General features: G+C 43.8%; 1 long non-coding RNA gene across 1 annotated transcript in view; it reads left to right on the top strand.

Moving 5' to 3' along the window:
- Window positions 1–1,365: 1,365 nt before the first annotated feature.
- The window catches only part of LOC307181114, a 55,335-nt gene continuing 42,020 nt past the window's right edge, over window positions 1,366–14,680 (top strand). Inside the window, exon 1 of the long non-coding RNA XR_013825909.1 lies at window positions 1,366–1,451. This is a non-coding gene — a long non-coding RNA (uncharacterized lncRNA). The remainder of the gene's footprint in view (window positions 1,452–14,680) is intronic.

The raw sequence follows: 14,680 nt of genomic DNA, 5'->3' as shown, positions 1-14,680 counted from the left end.
TAAGCTATAGGACCATAAGTGGAAGTGCCCTAGGCTCTGTTGCTTTGTTTTTTAGATGTTTCAGGAAACACCATACACTTCTCCCGAGTGTCTGTTGGCAATTTACATCCCGCCCATCAGCATAACAAGGCTCCCAGTTCTCCATGGCCTGTCCTGCCTTTCTGGATTTTACACTTTTTTCAGATGGCCCTTTTGACCGGGGGGAAGTGAGACTTCATTGTAGTGCAGATTTCCTTTGCAAATTTGCTTGGTTGGCCAAAAAGGACGTATGCGTTTTTTCCTGAATATATTCAGGAAAAAACGCATACGCCCTTTTTGGCCAAGTGCATCATTGTGGACGTTCTGCCTCTTTTCCTATGTTTGAAATGCAATTCCAGTCTACCTCCTGAAATCGGTTTCCTGTAATTCTGCCCTGCTTTCAAGTCCTCTTGGCAGCCTTACTTCAGTATATTTTTGGACGATAGCTGTCATTTATAACTCTGCAGGTTTGTGAATTACAGTGCCCCTGAGCTCCTTTCTTCAACTCGCTTTATTGTGACCTGGCCGCAACACCGCAGGATGGCTTCAGGCCCTAATCTGGTTCTGGCACGGCACGCTGAGCCTTTGGTTAATTCCTCTTCCTGGTGGGAAATGAGAGTTAAATTTGCCCGTCCAGACACCTCCAGCTAGTCTCTCATTGGTTCTCGCTATTTCTGTTCATCGTCCGCAGAAATTGCAAACTGGGCCAAACAGGAGGTTAAAGGGACTGACTCTCCAAGTCGGGAGAGTGTTAGTAAAGCGTCTGGAATGTTGCACCCGAGTACCAGGGTACGAAAACTGAGACATATTTGAACACGTCTCCCGATCACATGGTTGATCATACTCTAGGTTCCACATGCATGTTTTAGCTGAAGGAAGAATACCTTAAACCTGGGTAGTTGAAACCCGTGGAATGGGTACCATGCAGTATAAGTTCATAGGGTCTTCATTTGCTCACCGAACCTCTCCAATCCTATCACTGCTGCGTTTATGCCCCTGTACACATGCTTGATTCTCTTTCGGAGACATAGCAATCCATAGGTTTTAAGATACTTACTAGTCAGGTACATTCTTAGGCGTTTAATATGGGGTGTTGAGTCCATTTCGTTGAGCAAGGAGTAGCTCTTGTCTATTCCATATTTGGCTTAAGGAACTTTATCTGTGCTCATTTCAATCTCTGGTTTTATGCAGCACCGCAACTCACCTTTCCCCTTAAGCAAGCATAAGTTGCTTTTCTAAATTTGAGACCCTGTTCTGTTTTGGAATTCAGTTCCTGTGTAGCCAAGTTTACATTCCGTGTATTAGTGATATCTTATGATGTTTCTTTTTCTGTGTGACTTATTTCAGTTAGAATCATCGTACCTGAATCCACTCATTATGCTGCTACGGGCCTGATGACATAGATTTCATTGCTGAGTGATACTGCATTTTATGTAAGTACCACAAGTTCTTTATCCATTTTTCACTTTCTGTGATATTGAACTTGTACGGTAAACGAGGTTCTTGTAAACAGAGGCGTCCCAAAGTTTGCGGTGGCTGTGTCTTTTTGATTTTAATTTCCCTAAGCTATAGGACCATAAGTGGAAGTGCCCTAGGCTCTGTTGCTTTGTTTTTTAGATGTGTCAGGAAACACCATACACTTCTCCCGAGTGTCTGTTGGCAATTTACATCCCGCCCATCAGCATAACAAGGCTCCCAGTTCTCCATGGCCTGTGCTGCCTTTCTGGATTTTACACTTTTTTCAGATGGCCCTTTTGACCGGGGGGAAGTGAGACTTCATTGTAGTGCAGATTTCCTTTGCAAGCTTGCTTGGTTGGCCAAAAAGGGCGTATGCGTTTTTTCCTGAATATATTCAGGAAAAAACGCATACGCCCTTTTTGGCCAAGTGCATCATTGTGGACGTTCTGCGTCTTTTCCTATGCTTTCAATGCAATTCCAGTCTACCTCCTGAAATTGGTTTCCTGCAATTCTGCCCCGCTTTCAAGTCCTCTTGGCAGCCTTACTTCAGTATATTTTTGGACGATAGCTGTCATTTATAACTCTGCAGGTTTGTGAATTACAGTGCCCCTGAGCTCCTTTCTTCAACTCGCTTTCTTGTGACGTGGCCGCAACACCGCAGGATGGCTTCAGGCCCTAATCTGGTTCCGGCACGGCACGCTGAGCCTTTGGTTAATTCCTCTTCCTAGTGGGAAATGAGAGTTAAATTTGCCCGTCCAGACACCTCCAGCTAGTCTCTCATTGGTTCTCGCTATTCCTGTTCATCTTCCGCAGAAATTGCAAACTGGGCCAAACAGGAGGTTAAAGGGACTGACTCTCCAAGTCGGGAGAGTGTTAGTAAAGCGTCTGGAATGTTGCACCCGAGTACCAGGGTACGAAAACTGAGACATATTTGAAGACGTCTCCCGATCACATGGTTGATCATACTCTAGGTTCCACATGCATGTTTTAGCTGAAGGAAGAATACCTTAAACCTGGGTAGTTGAAACCCGTGGAATTGGTACCATGCAATATGACTTCAAAGGGTCTTCATTTGCTCACCGAACCTCTCCAAACCTATCACTGCTGCGTTTATGCCCCTGTACACATGCTTGATTCTCTTTCGGAGACATAGCTATCCATAGGTTTTAAGATACTTACTAGTCAGGTACATTCTTAGGCGTTTAATATGGGGTGTTGAGTCCATTTCGTTGAGCAAGGAGTAGCTCTTGTCTATTCCATATTTGTCTTAAGGAACTTTATCTGTGCTCATTTCAATCTCTGGTTTTATGCAGCACCCCAACTCACCTTTCCCCTTAAGCAAGCATAAGTTGCTTTTCTAAATTTGAGACCCTGTTCTGTTCTGTAATTCAGTTCCTGTGTAGCCAAGTTTACATTCCGTGTATTACTGATATCTTATGATGTTTCTTTTTCTGTGTGACTTATTTCAGTTAGAATCATCATACCTGAATCCACTCATTATGCTGCTACGGGCCTGATGACATAGATTTCATTGCTGAGTGATACTGCATTGTACGTAAGTACCACAAGTTCTTTATCCATTTTTCACTTTTTGTGATGTTGAACTTGTACGGTAAACGAGGTTCTTGTAAACAGAGGTGTCCCAAATTTTGGGGTGGCTGTGTCTTTTTGATTTTAATTTCCCTAAGCTATAGGACCATAAGTGGAAGTGCCCTAGGCTCTGTTGCTTTGTTTTTTAGATGTTTCAGGAAACACCATACACTTCTCCCGAGTGTCTGTTGGCAATTTACATCCCGCCCATCAGCATAACAAGGCTCCCAGTTCTCCATGGCCTGTCCTGCCTTTCTGGATTTTACACTTTTTTCAGATGGCCCTTTTGACCGGGGGGAAGTGAGACTTCATTGTAGTGCAGATTTCCTTTGCAAGCTTGCTTGGTTGGCCAAAAAGGGCGTATGCGTTTTTTCCTGAATATATTCAGGAAAAAACGCATACGCCCTTTTTGGCCAAGTGCATCATTGTGGACGTTCTGCCTCTTTTCCTATGCTTTCAATGCAATTCCAGTCTACCTCCTGAAATCGGTTTCCTGCAATTCTGCCCCGCTTTCAAGTCCTCTTGGCAGCCTTACTTCAGTATATTTTTGGACGATAGCTGCCATTTATAACTCTGCAGGTTTGTGAATTACAGTGCCCCTGAGCTGCTTTCTTCAACTCGCTTTCTTGTGAACTGGCCGCAACACCGCAGGATGGCTTCAGGCCCTAATCTGGTTCCGGCACGGCACGCTGAGCCTTTGGTTATTTCCTCTTCCTGGTGGGAAATGAGAGTTCAATTTGCCCGTCCAGACACCTCCAGCTAGTCTCTCTTTGGTTCTCCCTATTCCTGTTCATCTTCCGCAGAAATTGCAAACTGGGCCAAACAGGAGGTTAAAGGCGCTGACTCTCCAAGTGGGGAGAGTGTTAGGAAAGCGTCTGGAATGTTGCACCCGAGTACCAGGGGAGGAAAACTGAGACATATTTGAACACGTCTCCCGTTCACACGGTTGATCATACTCTGGGTTCCACATGCATGTATTAGCTGAAGGAAGAATACCTTAAACCTGGAGAGTTGAGACCCGTGGAATGGGTACCATGCAATATGACTTCAAAGGGTCTTCATTTGCTCACCGAACCTCTCCAATCCTATCACTGCTGCGTTTATGCCCCTGTACACACGCTTGATTCTCTTTTGGAGACATAGCAATCCATAGGTTTTAAGATACTTACTAGTCAGGTACATTCTTAGGTGTTTAATATGGGGTGTTGAGTCCATTTCGTTGAGCAAGGAGTACCTCTTGTCTATTCCATATTTGTCTTAAGGAACTTTATCAGTGCTCATTTCAATCTCTGGTTTTATGCAGCACCCCAACTCACCTTTCCCCTTAAGCAAGCAGAAGTTGGTTTTCTAAATTTGAGACCCTGTTCTGTTTTGGAATTCAGTTCCTGTGTAGCCAAGTTTACATTCCGTGTATTAGTGGTATCTTATGATGTTTCTTTTTCTGTGTGACTTATTTCAGTTAGAATCATCATACCTGAATCCACTCATTGTGCTGCTAAGGGCCTGATGACATAGATTTCATTACTGATTGATATTGCATTGTACGTAAATACCACAACTTCTTTATCCATTTTTCACTGTCTGCGATATTGAACTTGTACCGTAAATGAGGTTCTTGTAAAAAGAGGCATCCCAAACATTGGGGTGGCTGTGTCTTTTTGATTTTAATTTCCCTAAGCTATAGGACCATAAGTGGAAGTGCCCTAGGCTCTGTTGCTTTGTTTTTTAGATGTTTCAGGAAACACCATACACTTCTTCCGAGTGGCTGTTGGCAATTTACATCCTGCCCATCAGCATAACAAGGCTCCCAGTTCTCCATGGCCTGTCCTGCATTTCTGGATTTTACACTTTTTTCAGATGGCCCTTTTGACCGGGGGGAAGTGAGACTTCATTGTAGTGCAGATTTCCTTTGCAAGCTTGCTTGGTTGGCCAAAAAGGGCGTATGCGTTTTTTCCTCAATATATTCAGGAAAAAACGCATACGCCCTTTTTGGCCAAGTGCATCATTGTGGACGTTCTGCCTCTTTTCCTATGCTTTCAATGCAATTCCAGTCTACCTCCTGAAATCGGTTTCCTGCAATTCTGCCCCGCTTTCAAGTCCTCTTGGCAGCCTTACTTCAGTATATTTTTGGACGATAGCTGTCATTTATAACTCTGCAGGTTTGTGAATTACAGTGCCCCTGAGCTCCTTTCTTCAACTCGCTTTCTTGTGACCTGGCCGCAACACCACAGGATGGCTTCAGGCCCTAATCTGGTTCCGGCACGGCACGCTGAGCCTTTGGTTAATTCCTCTTCCTGGTGGGAAATGAGAGTTAAATTTGCCCGTCCAGACAACTCCAGCTAGTCTCTCATTGGTTCTCCCTATTCCTGTTCATCTTCCGCAGAAATTGCAAACTGGGCCAAACAGGAGGTTAAAGGCGCTGACTCTCCAAGTGGGGAGAGTGTTAGTAAAGCGTCTGGAATGTTGCACCCGAGTACCAGGGGAGAAAAACGGAGACATATTTGAACACGTCTCCCGTTCACACGGTTGATCATACTCTGGGTTCCACATGCATGTTTTAGCTGAAGGAAGAATACCTTAAACCTGGGTAGTTGAAACCTGTGGAATGGGTACCATGCAATACGACTTCAAAGGGTCTTCATTTGCTCACCGATCCTCTCCAATCCTATCACTGCTGCGTTTATGCCCATGTACACATGCTTGATTCTCTTTTGGAGACATAGCAATCCATAGGTTTTAAGATACTTACTAGTCAGGTACATTCTTAAGCGTTTAATATGGGGTGTTGAGTCCATTTCGTTGAGCAAGGAGTAACTCTTGTCTATTCCATATTTGTCTTAAGGAACTTTATCTGTGCTCATTTCAATCTCTGGTTTTATGCAGCACCCCAACTCACCTTTCCCCTTAAGCAAGCATAAGTTGGTTTTCTAAATTTGAGAACCTGTTCTGTTTTGGAATTCAGTTCCTGTTAGCCAAGTTTACATTCCGTGTATTAGTGATATCTTATGATGTTTGTTTTTCTGTGTGACTTATTTCAGTTAGAATCATCGTACCTGAATCCACTCATTATGCTGCTAAGGGCCTGATGACATAGATTTCATTGCTGAGTGATACTGCATTGTACGTAAGTACCACAAGTTCTTTATCCATTTTTCTCTTTCTGTGATATTGAACTTGTACGGTAAACGAGGTTCTTGTAAACAGAGGCATCCCAAACTTTGGGTTGGCTGTGTCTTTTTGATTTTAATTTCCCTAAGCTATAGGACCATAAGTGGAAGTGCCCTAGGCTCTGTTGCTTTGTTTTTTAGATGTTTCAGGAAACACCATACACTTCTCCCGAGTGTCTGTTGGCAATTTACATCCCGCCCATCAGCATAACAAGGCTCCCAGTTCTCCATGGCCTGTCCTGCCTTTCTGGATTTTACAATTTTTTCAGATGGCCCGTTTGATCGGGGGGAAGTGAGACTTCATTGTAGTGCAGATTTCCTTTGCAAGCTTGCTTGGTTGGCCAAAAAGGGCGTATGCGTTTTTTCCTGAATATATTCAGGAAAAAACGCATACGCCCTTTTTGGCCAAGTGCATCATTGTGGACGTTCTGCCTCCTTTCCTATGCTTTCAATGCAATTCCAGTCTACCTCCTGAAATCGGTTTCCTGCAATTCTGCCCCGCATTCAAGTCCTCTTGGCAGCCTTACTTCAGTATATTTTTGGACGGTAGCTGTCATTTATAACTCTGCAGGTTTGTGAATTACAGTGCCCCTGAGCTCCTTTCTTCAACTCGCTTTCTTGTGAGCTGGCCGCGACACCGCAGGATGGCTTCAGGCCCTAATCTGGTTCCGGCACGGCACGCTGAGCCTTTGGTTAATTCCTCTTCCTGGTGGGAAATGAGAGTTAAATTTGCCCGTCCAGACAACTCCAGCTAGTCTCTCATTGGTTCTCCCTATTCCTGTTCATCTTCCGCAGAAATTGCAAACTTGCCAAACAGGAGGTTAAAGGCGCTGACTCTCCAAGTGGGGAGAGTGTTAGTAAAGCGTCTGGAATGTTGCACCCGAGTACCAGGGGAGAAAAACGGAGACATATTTGAACACGTCTCCCGTTCACACGGTTGATCATACTCTGGGTTCCACATGCATGTTTTAGCTGAAGGAAGAATACCTTAAACCTGGGTAGATGAAACCCGTGGAATGGGTACCATGCAATATGACTTCAAAGGGTCTTCATTTGCTCACCGATCCTCTCCAATCCTATCACTGCTGCGTTTATGCCCATGTACACATGCTTGATTCTCTTTTGGAGACATAGCAATCCATAGGTTTTAAGATACTTACTAGTCAGGTAGATTCTTAAGCGTTTAATATGGGGTGTTGAGTCCATTTCGTTGAGCAAGGAGTAACTCTTGTCTATTCCATATTTGTCTTAAGGAACTTTATCTGTGCTCATTTCAATCTCTGGTTTTATGCAGCACCCCAACTCACCTTTCCCCTTAAGCAAGCATAAGTTGGTTTTCTAAATTTGAGACCCTGTTCTGTTTTGGAATTCAGTTCCTGTTAGCCAAGTTTACATTCCGTGTATTACTGATATCTTATGATGTTTCTTTTTCTGTGTGACTTATTTCAGTTAGAATCATCGTACCTGAATCCACTCATTATGCTGCTAAGGGCCTGATGACATAGATTTCATTGCTGAGTGATACTGCATTGTACGTAAGTACCACAAGTTCTTTATCCATTTTTCACTTTCTGTGATATTGAACTTGTACGGTAAACGAGGTTCTTGTAAACAGAGGCATCCCAAACTTTGGGTTGGCTGTGTCTTTTTGATTTTAATTTCTCTAAGCTATAGGACCATAAGTGGAAGTGCCCTAGGCTCTGTTGCTTTGTTTTTTAGATGTTTCAGGAAACACCATACACTTCTCCCGAGTGTCTGTTGGCAATTTACATCCCGCACATCAGCATAACAAGGCTCCCAGTTCTCCATGGCCTGTCCTGCCTTTCTGGATTTTACACTTTTTTCAGATGGCCCGTTTGATCGGGGGGAAGTGAGACTTCATTGTAGTGCAGATTTCCTTTGCAAGCTTGCTTGGTTGGCCAAAAAGGGCGTATGCGTTTTTTCCTGAATATATTCAGGAAAAAATGCATACGCCCTTTTTGGCCAAGTGCATCATTGTGGAAGTTCTGCCTCTTTTCCTATGCTTTCAATGCAATTCCAGTCTACCTCCTGAAATCAGTTTCCTGCAATTCTGCCCCGCTTTCAAGTCCTCTTGGCAGCCTTACTTCAGTATATTTTTGGACGGTAGCTGTCATTTATAACTCTGCAGGTTTGTGAATTACAGTGCCCCTGAGCTCCTTTCTTGACTCGCTTTCTTGTGACCTGGAAGCAACACCGAAGAATGGCTTCAGGCCCTAATCTGGTTCCGGCACGGCACGCTGAGCCTTTGGTTATTTCCTCTTCCTGGTGGAAATGAGAGTTAAATTTGCCCGTCCAGACAACTCCAGCTAGTCTCTCATTGGTTCTCGCTATTCCTGTTCATCTTCCGCAGAAATTGCAAACTGGGCCAAACAGGAGGTTAAAGGAACTGACTCTCCAAGTCGGGAGAGTGTTAGTAAAGCGTCTGGAATGTTGCACCCGAGTACCAGGGGAGGAAAACTGAGACATATTTGAACACGTCTCCCATTCACACTGTTGATCATACTCTAGGTTCCACATGCATGTTTTAGCTGAAGGAAGAATACCTTAAACCAGGGTAGTTGAAACCCGTGGAATGGGTACCATGCAATATAACTTCAAAGGGTCTTCATTTGCTCACCAAACCTCTCCAATCCTATCACTGCTGCGTTTATGCCCCAGTACACACGCTTGATTCTCTTTTGGAGACATAGCAATCCATAGGTTTTAAGATACTTACTAGGCAGGTACATTCTTAGGCGTTTAATATGGGGTGTTGAGTCCATTTCGTTGAGCAAGGAGTAGCTCTTGTCTATTCCATATTTGGCTTAAGGAACTTTATCTGTGCTCATTTCAATCTCTGGTTTTATGCAGCACCCCAACTCACCTTTCCCCTTAAGCAAGCATAAGTTGGTTTTCTAAATTTGAGACCCTGTTCTGTTTTGGAATTCAGTTCCTGTGTAGCCAAGTTTACATTCCGTGTATTACTGATATCTTATGATGTTTCTTTTTCTGTGTGACTTATTTCAGTTAGAATCATCGTACCTGAATCCACTCATTATGTTGCTACGGGCCTGATGACATAGATTTCATTGCTGAGTGATACTGCATTGTACGTAAGTACCACAAGTTCTTTATCCATTTTTCACTTTCTGTGATATTGAACTTGTTCGGTAAACGAGGTTCATGTAAACAGAGGTGTCCCAAACTTTGGGGTGGCTGTGTCTTTTTGATTTTAATTTCTCTAAGCTATAGGACCATAAGTGGAAGTGCCCTAGGCTCTGTTGCTTTGTTTTTTAGATGTTTCAGGAAACACCATACACTTCTCCCGAGTGTCTGTTGGCAATTTACATCCCGCCCATCAGCATAACAAGGCTCCCAGTTCTCCATGGCCTGTCCTGCCTTTATGGATTTTACACTTTTTTCAGATGGCCCTTTTGACCGGGGGGAAGTGAGACTTCATTGTAGTGCAGATTTCCTTTGCAAGCTTGCTTGGTTGGCCAAAAAGGGCGTATGCGTTTTTTCCTGAATATATTCAGGAAAAAACGCATACGTCCTTTTTGGCCAAGTGCATCATTGTGGACGTTCTGCCTCTTTTCCTATGCTTTCAATGCAATTCCAGTCTACCTCCTGAAATCGGTTTCCTGCAATTCTGCCCCGCTTTCAAGTCCTCTTGGCAGCCTTACTTCAGTATATTTTTGGACGGTAGCTGTCATTTATAACTCTGCAGGTTTGTGAATTACAGTGCCTCTGAGCTCCTTTCTTCAACTCGCTTTCTTGTGAGCTGGCCGCGACACCGCAGGATGGCTTCAGGCCCTAATCTGGTTCCGGCACGGCACGCTGAGCCTTTTGTTAATTCCTCTTCCTGGTGGGAAATGAGAGTTAAATTTGCCCGTCCAGACACCTCCAGCTAGTCTCTCATTGGTTCTCCCTATTCCTGTTCATCTTCCGCAGAAATTGCAAACTGGGCCAAACAGGAGGTTAAAGGCGCTGACTCTCCAAGTGGGGAGAGTGTTAGTAAAGCATCTGGAATGTTGCACACGAGTACCAGGGGAGGAAAACGGAGACATATTTGAACACGTCTCCCGTTCACACGGTTGATCATACTCTGGGTTCCACATGCATGTTTTAGCTGAAGGAAGAATACCTTAATCCTGGGTAGTTGAAACCCGTGGAATGGGTACCATGCAATATGACTTCAAAGGGTCTTCATTTGCTCACCGATCCTCTCCAATCCTATCACTGCTGCGTTTATGCCCATGTACACATGCTTGATTCTCTTTTGGAGACATAGCAATCCATAGGTTTTAAGATACTTACTAGTCAGGTAGATTCTTAAGCGTTTAATATGGGGTGTTGAGTCCATTTCGTTGAGCAAGGAGTAACTCTTGTCTATTCTATATTTGGCTTAAGGAACTTTATCTGTGCTCATTTCAATCTCTGGTTTTATGCAGCACCCCAACTCACCTTTCCCCTTAAGCAAGCATAAGATGGTTTTCTAAATTTGAGACCCTGTTCTGTTTTGGAATTCAGTTCCTGTGTAGCCAAGTTTACATTCCGTGTATTAGTGATATCTTATGATGTTTCTTTTTCTGTGTGACTTATTTCAGTTAGAATCATTGTACCTGAATCCACTCATTATGCTGCTACGGGCCTGATGACATAGATTTCATTGCTGAGTGATACTGCATTGTACGTAAGTACCACAAGTTCTTTATCCATTTTTCACTTTCTGTGATATTGAACTTGTATGCTAAACGAGATTCTTGTAAACAGAGGCGTCCCAAACTTTGGGGTGGCTGTGTCTTTTTCATTTTAATTTCCCTAAGCTATAGGACCATAAGTGGAAGTGCTCTAGGCTCTGTTGCATTGTTTTTTAGATGTTTCAGGAAACACCATACACTTCTCCCGAGTGTCTGTTGGCAATTTACATCCCGCCCATCAGCATAACAAGGCTCCCAGTTCTCCATGGCCTGTCCAGCCTTTCTGGATTTTACACTTTTTTCAGATGGCCCGTTTGACCGGGGTGAAGTGAGACTTCATTGTAGTGCAGATTTCCTTTGCAAGTTTGCTTGGTTTGCCAAAAAGGGCGTATGCGTTTTTTCCTGAATATATTCGGGAAAAAACGCATACGCCCTTTTTGGCCAAGTGCATCATTGTGGACGCTCTGCCTCTTTTCCTATGCTTTCAATGCAATTCCAGTCTACCTCCTGAAATCGGTTTCCTGCAATTCTGCCCCGCTTTCAAGTCCTCTTGGCAGCTTTACTTCAGTATATTTTTGGACGATAGCTGTCATTTATAACTCTGCAGGTTTGTGAATTACAGTGCCCCTGAGCTCCTTTCTTCAACTCGCTTTCTTTTGAGATGGCCGCAACACTGCAGGATGGCTTCAGGCCCTAATGTGGTTCCGACACGGCACGCTGAGCCTTTGGTTAATTCCTCTTCCTGGTGGGAAATGAGAGTTAAATTTGCCCGTCCAGACACCTCCAGCTAGTCTCTCATTGGTTCTCGCTATCCTGTTCATCTTCCGCAGAAAATGCAAACAGGGCCAAACAGGAGGTTAAAGGCGATGTCTCTCCAAGTGGGGAGAGTGTTAGTATAGCGTCTGGAATGTTGCACCCGAGTACCAGGGTACGAAAACTGAGACATATTTGAACACGTCTCCCGATCACATGGTTGATCATACTCTGGGTTCCACATGCATGTTTTAGCTGAAGGAAGAATACCTTAAACCTGGGTAGTTGAAACCCGTGGAATTGGTACCATGCAATATGACTTCAAAGGGTCTTCATTTGCTCACCGAACCTCTCCAATCCTATCACTGCTGCGTTTATGCCCCTGTACACATGCTTGATTCTCTTTCGGAGACATAGCAATCCATAGGTTTTAAGATACTTACTAGTCAGGTACATTCTTAGGCGTTTAATATGCGGTGTTGAGTACATTTCGTTGAGCAAGGAATAGCTCTTGTCTATTCCATATTTGGCTTAAGGAACTTTATCTGTGCTCATTTCAATCTCTGGTTTTATGCAGCACCCCAACTCACCTTTCCCCTTAAGCAAGCATAAGTTGGTTTTCTAAATTTGAGACCCTGTTCTGTTTTGGAATTCAGTTCCTGTGTACCCAGTTTACATTCCATGTATTAGTGATATCTTATGATGTTTCTTTTTCTGTGTGACTTATTTCAGTTAGAATCATCGTACCTGAATCCACTCATTATGCTCCTACGGGCCTGATGACATAGATTTCATTGCTGAGTGATACTGCATTGTACGTAAGTACCACATGTTCTTTATCCATTTTTCACTTTCTGTGATACTTAACTTGTACGGTAAACGAGGTTCTTGTAAACAGAGGCGTCCCAAACTTTGGGGTGGCTGTGTCTTTTTGATTTTAATTTCCCTAAGCTATAGGACCATAAGTAGAAGTGCCCTTGGCTCTGTTGCTTTGTTTTTAGATGTTTCAGGAAACACCATACACTTCTCCCGAGTGTCTGTTGGCAATTTACCTCCCGCCCATCAGCATAACAACCTCTCAGTTCTCCATGGCCTGTCCTGCCTTTCTGGATTTTAGACTTTTTTCAGATGGCCCTTTTGACCGGGGGGAAGTGAGACTTCATTGTAGTGCAGATTTCCTTTGCAAGCTTGCTTGGTTGGCCAAAGAGGGCGTATGCGTTTTTTCCTGAATATATTCAGGAAAAAACGCATACGCCCTTTTTGGCCAAGTGCATCGTTGTGGATATTCTGCCTCTTTTCCTATGCTTTCAATGCAATTCCAGTCTACCTCCTGAAATCGGTTTCCTGCAATTCTGCCCCGCTTTCAAGTCCTCTTGGCAGCCTTACTTCAGTATATTTTTGGACGGTAGCTGTCATTTATAACTCTGCAGGTTTGTGAATTACAGTGCCTCTGAGCTCCTTTCTTCAACTCGCTTTCTTGTGAGCTGGCCGCGACACCGCAGGATGGCTTCAGGCCCTAATCTGGTTCCGGCACGGCACGCTGAGCCTTTTGTTAATTCCTCTTCCTGGTGGGAAATGAGAGTTAAATTTGCCCGTCCAGACACCTCCAGCTAGTCTCTCATTGGTTCTCCCTATTCCTGTTCATCTTCCGCAGAAATTGCAAACTGGGCCAAACAGGAGGTTAAAGGCGCTGACTCTCCAAGTCGGGAGAGTGTTAGTAAAGCACCTGGAATGTTGCACCCGAGTACCAGGGTATGAAAACTGAGACATATTTGAACACATCTCCCGATCACATGGTTGATCATACTCTGGGTTCCACATGCATGTTTTAGCTGAAGGAAGAATACCTTAAACCTGGAGAGTTGAGACCCGTGGAAAGGGTACCATGCAATATGACTTCAAAGGGTCTTCATTTACTCACCGAACCTCTCCAATCCTATCACTGCTGCGTTTATGCCCCTGTACACACGCTTGATTCTCTTTCGGAGACATAGCAATCCATAGGTTTTAAGATACTTACTAGTCAGGTACATTCTTAGGCATTTAATATGCGGTGTTGAGTCCATTTCGTTGAGCAAGGAGTAGCTCTTGTCTATTCCATATTTGGCTTAAGGAACTTTATCTGTGCTCATTTCAATCTCTGGTTTTATGCAGCACCCCAACTCACCTTTCCCCTTAAGCAAGCATAAGTTGGTTTTCTAAATTTGAGACCCTGTTCTGTTTTGGAATTCAGTTCCTGTGTAGCCAAGTTTACATTCCGTGTATTAGTGATATCTTATGATGTTTCTTTTTCTGTGTGACGTATTTCAGTTAGTATCATCGTACCTGAATCCACTCATTATGCTGCTATGGGCCTGATGACATAGATTTCATTGCTGAGTGATACTGCATTGTACGTAAGTACCACAAGTTCTTTATCCATTTTTCACTTTCTGTGATATTGAACTTGTATGGTAAACGAGGTTCTTGTAAACAGAGGCGTCCCAAACTTTGGGGTGGCTGTGTCTTTTTGATTTTAATTTCCCTAAGCTATAGGACCATAAGTGGAAGTGCTCTAGGCTCTGTTGCATTGCTTTTTAGATGTTTCTGGAAACACCATACACTTCTCCCGAGTGTCTGTTGGCAATTTACATCCCGCCCATCAGCATAACAAGGCTCCCAGTTCTCCATGGCCTGTCCTGCCTTTCTGGATTTTACACTTTTTTCAGATGGCCCGCTTGACCGGGGTGAAGTGAGACTTCATTGTAGTGCAGATTTCCTTTGCAAGCTTGCTTGGTTGGCCAAAGAGGGCGTATGCGTTTTTTCCTGAATATATTCAGGAAAAAACGCATACGCCCTTTTTGGCCAAGTGCATCGTTGTGGACGTTCTGCCTCTTTTCCTATGCTTTCAATGCAATTCCAGTCTACCTCCTGAAATCGGTTTCCTGCAATTCTGCCCCGCTTTCAAGTCCTCTTGGCAGCCTTACTTCAGTATATTTTTGGACGATAGCTGTC

This window comes from Stenella coeruleoalba (genome assembly GCF_951394435.1).
Source record: "Stenella coeruleoalba genome assembly, contig: scaffold_367, whole genome shotgun sequence".
Taxonomy (NCBI): Eukaryota; Metazoa; Chordata; class Mammalia; order Artiodactyla; family Delphinidae; genus Stenella; species Stenella coeruleoalba.
This window is presented reverse-complemented; position numbering and strand designations above follow the sequence as displayed.